General features: G+C 34.1%; 1 protein-coding gene across 11 annotated transcripts in view; it reads right to left on the bottom strand.

The window, feature by feature from the left end:
• The window catches only part of LOC106869336 (5-hydroxytryptamine receptor 4), a 337,418-nt gene that overhangs the window by 267,679 nt on the left and 61,333 nt on the right, over nucleotides 1-8,406 (bottom strand). The window contains exon 2 of one of the 11 annotated variants that reach the window (XM_052965713.1): nucleotides 235-400. The exons of the other annotated variants lie outside the window; for them this stretch is intronic. The gene's annotated coding sequence lies outside the window, so the exon portion shown is untranslated. Of the gene's footprint in view, nucleotides 1-234; nucleotides 401-8,406 lie in introns of those variants that run through there. 11 annotated transcript variants of the gene reach the window in all.

Here is an 8,406-nt window from a genome sequence, read left to right as displayed (position 1 = left end):
ATATATATATATATATATATATATATATATATACAGCTACACACACACGCACACATATATGCATATTTATAGAAATACCCGTATCTATATTTATATGTATGTTATTGCTTATGCACAAATACGTTTATAACTTTATACATATATACATGCACATACATCAGTGCACGCGCACACACACACATATACATATATATACAAGTGATTCGATAGAATGGTACGGTATGGATGGAATACTTGCAGAATTTAGATGCTTCCTTCTACATTCGAAGTTCAACTTCTGTCAAGGTTAGCTTTTACATTTTATCCCTTTGTAACTCTTTGTAATCCATAAAATAATCTTTGTCGAGTAACGATCTTGCAGAAGTTAAATATATACTCCCAGAATATGCCTTCCTTGCACCTATATGAGAAAGCAGTATGTTAGTGAAAAAAAGGTCAAAAACAAAACATCGATGAATAGAAGAAACACTAGGGTGACGAACAAAATATCTTGTCATATTTCAAACCTTCTGACTTCAAATCTTGTTGATGTTGATTTGCTTTTCATCACATCGAGGTCGATAAAATATGTACCAGTCAAGTTTTGTGGTCGATATAATTGATTATACACTCCCCGAATGTGTGGGCTTGAGCTTATGTTGGATATCAATATGCTAGTTTATCGTTTACATTACGTTGAATAGTTTACATTCCTTGTATGGCTCGGGCTGAAGTGCATGTATGTGTTGTTGTAGCGAATTCACTTAGCTTGCGCAGAGACAACCCTTGGAAACATCCTATTTTCCCTCGTCTTTATATGCACAATATTTTGTTCTAAATGAAAATGAAACCTTTATTGTCATTTGGTAACTATTATATTTGTTGTATATAATGGTAATCAATTGAATTTTATTGAACTGAATCAAGTTTGATCATGCTGTGTACGTAAAATGTGCTGACTTAATGTACATATATATATATAGTGAGTGGGAAACAGGAAGAAAGCAACAAAGTCATCCAAAAAGCAGAAAGATAATATCATTAAGTACTACAACTTCAATATAAATTTATTATTTCCAAGGACTGAACTATTTAAAATTCAATCTAAACTGGAACTCGAAAAACACTTATGACATGTTCAGAAAACTAAACTCAGACAATACGTACTTGATAATAAAGAAAATCATTGCAATTATTGAGTTGTGTCTGTTAACCCTTTTTAAAAAGACATCTCATATATATTCGTATCGTAGACCTTAATAATATGTAATATAATTAAGAAGGAAGGAACAAATAATAATGATGAAATAAAATCAATGAATATTTCAAAGTGAAGATGTACGTTAAGATAAAATGAAGATCATACGGTCTTGATGAAGTGGGTGAAGAGCAAATGGAAATCTCGCTAGAATAATAAGGGCAGCGACATATCACGACCAGAGAAATCTGTCAGTTTATGAAGAAGGGCCTGTTATGAAGAAGGGCCTGTTATGAAGAAGGGCCTGTTATGAAGAAGGGCCTGTTATGAAGAAAGTGAGCTTATAAAATTAATGCGTATGGAAGAGGGCTGAGTGAAGATGTTGATGCTGTGACGTTATGAAGCGTGCTAAGTTTTGAATTTTAATGAACCTTATTATTGGAGAATCTATAAAAACTAAGCTCGTTTCAAATCTATAACGAAGCAATGCTTCGACCATTTTACAGGATCCTGAATTTAAAATTGACAGCTCCTTACGGTAGCATTATGGAGTGGATAGATAAAACGAGCTTCCGAAAGTATGAAGGATTTAAGGAATCGTGTGAGGCACGGCGATGAATTGTACAATACTTGCAGTTGTTGATGTATTAAGGATTTGTCTCTTGATCTACCTGACTGATATAGGCGTGTTATGATGTTGGCACCAAAGCCTTTCATAGATTGTTAACTTTGTAATTCTTGTACCGGAAGAAAGACCACCGGAAGATCAATGCTTTTCGAGTAGCAGTTAGAAGTATGCATGTGATGTAGCATGTTTTATATTCTTGACATTTTGGACACTAATCCAGGAAACGCAACCTCATGATAAAATGACTACTTTCATTGTACACGCCGTAGATGTATCGTTATAAATGCTCAGGTTTGATTTAGTTTAAATTTCTGAAAATGTAATTATGTTTTTGTCTCTTGTTTATATTTTAATGTTTTAATACCATGTAAGAAAAAACTAAGATGGCTTCTTACACGTTGAATCTAAATATAGGCATTAGACACGAAGGATGTCTTTTATCTTTTATCTTTTACTTGAGTCAGTCATTAGACTGCGGCCATGCTGGGACACCACCTTGGAGAGTTTTTAGTTAAAGGAATCGACCCTAGTACTTATTTTTTAAGCGTGGTACTTATGCTATCGGTTCTCTTTTCGTCGAACCGCTAATGTACGTGAACGTAAACAACTCCACTGATTTTGAAGCGGTTGTAGGGGTCCAAATACAAACACAAAAACATGCACACACACACGCTTACACACACATACGTACATGTGTGTGTGTGTCTATACGACGGGCTTTTAGTTTCCGTCTACAAAATCCACTCACTGTAGTAGAAGACATTTATCTAGGTTTCACACAGTGGGACTGAAACCGGAACCGTGTGGTTGGGAAATAAGCCACTTACCACACAGCCAAGCCTGCGTCTTAAGGAAAAAGATTAGTCAATGTCAAATGAGGCTTGGACCTACATTTGATGTCTAATCTCTCACATCCTTCTTTTTCACTATTTAAGCTACATTCGTGGCAACAAATTCATTGGACCAAAAATGCATACTTTTGGACTGCAGACTAGATGTCTCACCTGTTTTAACACTACATCTTATCCCTTAGGCTTTAACAGATTCTAAGTTTTTACAAGCATTCGATATGAACTTTTGGAGTCATGTTGTCCTCACTAGTTCCAGAATAATACTGGCGCTACTTTTCCGCTGCTTATAAATCCACAAAATGTTCTTTTTACTATAAGCAAATGGTCTGATATTTGTTGGGAAAGGGGAAGATCTGGCACTTATTTGTTTTATCCTGAAAGGGATAGAAGGCAAGATCGACCTCGGCGGAATTTGAACTCAGAAAGTAAAGCCGGAAGAGATGTCGCTAAGCATTTTGTCCAGCGTGCTTATGATTCTGTAAGCTCACTGCCATATTAATCTATAAAATATAAAACACTCTAATGTAAATCTATCGAAATCAATAATAAGCATTATTCACAAAAATATTCATTAAAATATTCATTATAAATGCGCTAAAATCAAATAATGAGTATGGAAATTGAAACATATTGCATATGGTCTTTGATCAGCAGCCAAAGTTTGTCTTGAAAATTGGTCTTCAAACAAATAAATGTAGATTTATCTTTATTACACATTTTCATGTGGTCTGTATAAATATCCTACTTAATTACGTGGGCGACTAACGTATTACCTGCAAATATAAGTCAATTGATTTTATATGGTGATGAGCCATGTGTGATGTAAAGCGATTAAAATTACTACGTGTTTTGTAGTCGAAACATAAGGCTGAACTTCACTGATGGGCAATAATTGCTCAGAAGCAGATTTGTAAGAGGATACACAATTTTTGTTCCAATTGCTTAAAAGGGCAATAGCATGTAAAATCTAATGCTTGGAAAACAAATAGGTGTAGATTTATTTATATAGCAAATGTTTCAGGTATACAAACACACACACAAAGTCTTAGGATCCTGACCTCCATAGTTTTTGTAAATGTTTACCGCAGCGCCCGTTTGAAACCTCTTGATAAATTGCTTCCAAAGTAGCAGGAGTTTATTATCATAGAGGGAATGATTTGAGCAGCCATACTTGCTCTCCCATTCTCGCTCGGTTGCAACAATTACCAAGAGTTGTTATAACGATGCAGGGTACGTATGGACAGTTACAGAGCCGAAAGGTGTCTTCTGCCATGGAACCTTTCGGATTTCACTGAGTGACCTTCTTCAGGAAGCAATTCTGTAACATGCTGATATATATATATATATATATATGTATATATATATACATACATGTATATATATACACACACGCACACGCGAGCGCACACGCACACGCGAGCGCACACGCACACACACACACACACACACACACACACACACACACGCACACACATATATACATGTCTTGTATATTCACACGTTCTGCAGACCATGTTGTGTAGCGCAGTATGCCTGCATCTTGAATGCATGCGACTGATATGCATACATTATATTGATTATCGATTTTTCTCTTTGAAATTGTATTGTATAACCTTGAATACAGATTAAATTGCAATGAAGTTTTAATGTGAATTTCATGTACAAAATATAGTAAAATATCTATGTACTTAGTTTTTGTTAATTCTATCATTTTTGTGACACGTTTGAGGCAGGCTGTATAGCTTTTTACATGTCACGTTTTGATTCATCACCAGTAGCATCAGAGATGATTTTTAACTGTGGTTTAATAGATACCTTCAGTCACTTTACTACCCTCGATATATTGCTGTAACTGAAATGATACTTTACTTGTATACATGATGGCACTGCAGTTTCTCCTAACTATCCGCATAAATGCTTCCAGCACATATTTTATAAGAGACGTACAGAAGAAATAAAACTAACCTTCTGTGTGCAGACAAGTTAGATATTTTTAAATATCGTGTTAATTTATAGTGTTTGGTATTTTAAAATAATCTTTTAGCTAAATGTTTCTATTAACCAGTTACTTGGGGTTTGTTTTTAATCAAATAACACCTCACTTGAACATCAACGATTTATATTCTCCCATCCCTCTCGCTTCAGTTTGTGCATCAACAGCAAGACTGCACAAACATTTAAAGGCCAGTGCTCGTACAGTGTCATTTATGAAGATCTATTTCAAATTTGGATGATATCCTCTGAATCCTTTTTCTTTTTCGTTTTCCATAAAAAAGAAATTGTTTGAAAACTATCGATTTGCTCTGAGGAATTCGAAGTTTACAATAATCGAAAATGTTTTTAAACATGGAAACGGTTTCACCAAAAGCTCCTGAAGTTATAAAATCTTGCGTTTCGAGAAATATTTATGTATGATTCAGAACCGGGACTTATATGTTTGCAGTGAATTAATGTGGACGATGCAAGTGGAAAGAAGTGAAATGATATTCTAAACTTTGATGTTTTTACGTGTTATTTGACATAAAAACCGATTAACGAGAATGCACAAAGGCTCATGTAAGAAAATGTTTCATTAGCTGCAGCAGATGAACAGAAATTATATTTGAACTTCAAGAAACTATATTGTTTGAAGCAAATTTTCAAAAGTAAACAGTTGATGAAAGCGTGGGCATCTCAGCCAACACGTGTCTTATTCTGTTCTGAGTATGAAAGGTATTTTTATTGGTATAGTTCAGTAACGAGTGTACATGATTTTTCGATTGTTTTAGCGATCATCAGTTTTGTAAAGTGAAAACTCAGGCTCATCTACACCATAAAATTGTGATATTTACGTCAGATGGTGCAACAGTAATAATGGGTAGAGTTTATGGTACCATAGCAAGACTCAATCAAGATATTCTACATTTAGTTGAGCAATACATTACCAAAGTCTAGGGATTTTTGATGAACGGAAAGAAATATAACTAAAAATTAACAAAAATTTTGAGACTGCTATGAAAACAATCTGTACTAATTTTTGTCGATGTTAGTCAAAAGACACAAATTTAAAGAAATTGTTTAGTACTACGATATAGCTTCTGGCTTTTGCCCACTTAATGAAATCATACCTTGCATTGCAAGGTATTGCATTAAAAAGATATGAGGCATGCATCACATATTTTGAAGACATGTCATGCTCATGTAGTTAGATACTGTCGCAGGAAATTTATGACATTATATACAAAGTAGATTTAAAGATCTAATTGATCTCTTTAAAGCATTAATTGTATTATTCAATATTATAGAATAGCTATTTGTAGCTATGTCGAAAAGCTTTCAGAAGAGATGTCACAAGACTGGTCAACATTTGATTTATCCTCAATTGCAGATTGTGACTTCATACTTTCTGGTGAATTTCATATGTATAAAAATTTCCATTCATTAGCTGAAAATACTGCAATAACTAGCTAGTTAAATGGTTTAAAATTTTCAGGGTCATAAAGAAATTATGAACTTCAAAAGGATTTCAAACTTTGGCGTTTTAGTAAATAAAATGGCCCGTGGGGGAACTTTTTTACGTGCGGACACGTAGCGAAAATTTAGACAAATGAATCAACTCAGAAAACAAGTCGCTGAATGCCATTTCGATATGCTAATCAGAATCTATGAATTGGATGGATGTGTTATTAGTCGTGAGAGCGTTGGATAAATGCCCACGAAAGGAGAAAGTAGATTAAATGACTGAAATATGTATGTTATTCTGTGGAGTTTTATGCCAAAATTTTGTAAAGCAACATAAGCTATATACTATTGATGAAGAGATTCACATTAAGCATGTGGGTAGGTTTTTCAAACTGCTTTGTAATTAAATGAGTTTTGCTGTAACCATTTCCAACATTATTATTAATAATAATAGCCTATGAATTGATGAGTTTTATTGTTAATGATTTATTTCCACATTGCATCACATAAAATAAGAAATAACCATTGAAGTTTTATTTAATGGCACAACAAACTGAACAAAGTAGTTTAAAGTATAGAATAAAACTCAACTAAACACGTTACTTTGTAGAATCAGAATGCTGTATAAAATTAAAAGGCAGAGAGCGGCAAAAGCCTCATATCAGAACCCCCTCCTACAAAATTCCCGCTTTTGAGCATTTGTTTCATTAAAAATTAAACAAAATATTATAAGGAATTTTAAATAAAGAAAAACATTGAATTTTTGAAAGCATTTTGAATTTTGTTTTAATACAAATATATAAAAATTTAATATGATTTTTCTTTTTTAAAACGTTCCTAAACATCTATAAACCTAGAATAGTTTCAATAAGTTTATTTTATAGAAATTTCTAAATTAAATTTCGATATGCTTCCTTTAAATGTCAGTGGGGGTTTCATCTAGCCCCCATTAAAAGATTTTCAGTTCAGTTTTATTAGCTATGAGAGACATCCTGTACTGAAATTCCCTTCACAAGATTTCTAGTTTACATGTACACAAGCATTCAGTGTACTCATATTTTGGTCACAAAATTACATAACATACAACTCTTTGTGCACAAATTGTAAACAATAAGAATAAACATAGGGGAGACTCTTTTCAAAAGTCTTTCACTACTGTATTGGGTAATAAGAGTAGAATTAACGTGTGAAATAATAGAAAATATTAGATATACGAACATACGCACAAAATGATTTATATATGGTAGTCTTTTGTAGTCCGGCAAAAACCGTTCTGCCGTTTCTTGCTGATAAACTCAGACAAATAATTTGTTTATTGTGATCAAATGTTTGTAATGTACATTATTTCATTCCCGCTAACAAATCGATTTTCCTTGAAGTAATGCATGGTATAACACAAGTCAGGGCCGAAGTAATCGCGGAGCAAAGTGCGATGAAGAGCTTTGCTCAATAACCCAACATGCCACACGGTCCAGAAGTTGAAAGAAACATTTTGCGATCGTGTGTGCAACACCCTAGCCACTAGGCTATGTGTCTTCACGCACGGAATGATAATCAAATGAAAGCAGCTGTTCATTTGGAGTATCGGACAAAATACCTTGTGGTACATATACCAATTCTTTAAGTTCAAATCCCGCTGCGGTCATCATTACCTTTTGAGGATTGATAAGGTATCTTTGAAGTAATCTGTCAAATACCGGGGGTTGATATTACCGAATGTTCCTCACTTGCCAAATTTCTGTATCTCTCTTATCAAAACGTAATATATATCAAGAATGTTATTTTTTGTACCAAATCCAACTTGCGTTCGAATTGGTTTCAGCATTTTGTTTTTAGATTTACCTGGATAGCATTTTACTGTTAAATGCACCTTCCTTTTGTTAAGTCTCTTTATTTGCTTTAAAGAAGACTTGGCTATTTCTGGAAGGTTCTTAACGATCAATCTGAAGCTTTTTGAATGGCTATCGCTCAAAATAGGGAAAGCTTCCTGGTGCTTAACTTATTAGATATGACCAGATTACAGTTTTTCAATAACCACAAGCCGGTGAGAACCTGTCTTACCGATCCTTAGCAGAAAAAGGGAAACTAACAAGAAGCACTTGAAGATTTCAGACATTTAAAAGGCAGCCGCCGTCTACGTATATGTCTGCATACATATGCATATAATACTTCCATACATAATGTATACATCTGTCTATACAAACCGCACAACAAGTAACTCACCCACACATCCTCACAAATCTCTCTCTCTCTATCTCTCTCTCTCTCTCTCTCTCTTTCTCTCTCTCTCTCTCTCTCTCTCTCTCTCT

This window comes from Octopus bimaculoides, chromosome 2 (assembly GCF_001194135.2).
Source record: "Octopus bimaculoides isolate UCB-OBI-ISO-001 chromosome 2, ASM119413v2, whole genome shotgun sequence".
In the NCBI taxonomy this organism is placed as follows: domain Eukaryota; kingdom Metazoa; phylum Mollusca; class Cephalopoda; order Octopoda; family Octopodidae; genus Octopus; species Octopus bimaculoides.
Note: the sequence above shows the minus strand (reverse complement) of the source record. Positions and strands in the feature narration are given on the sequence as shown.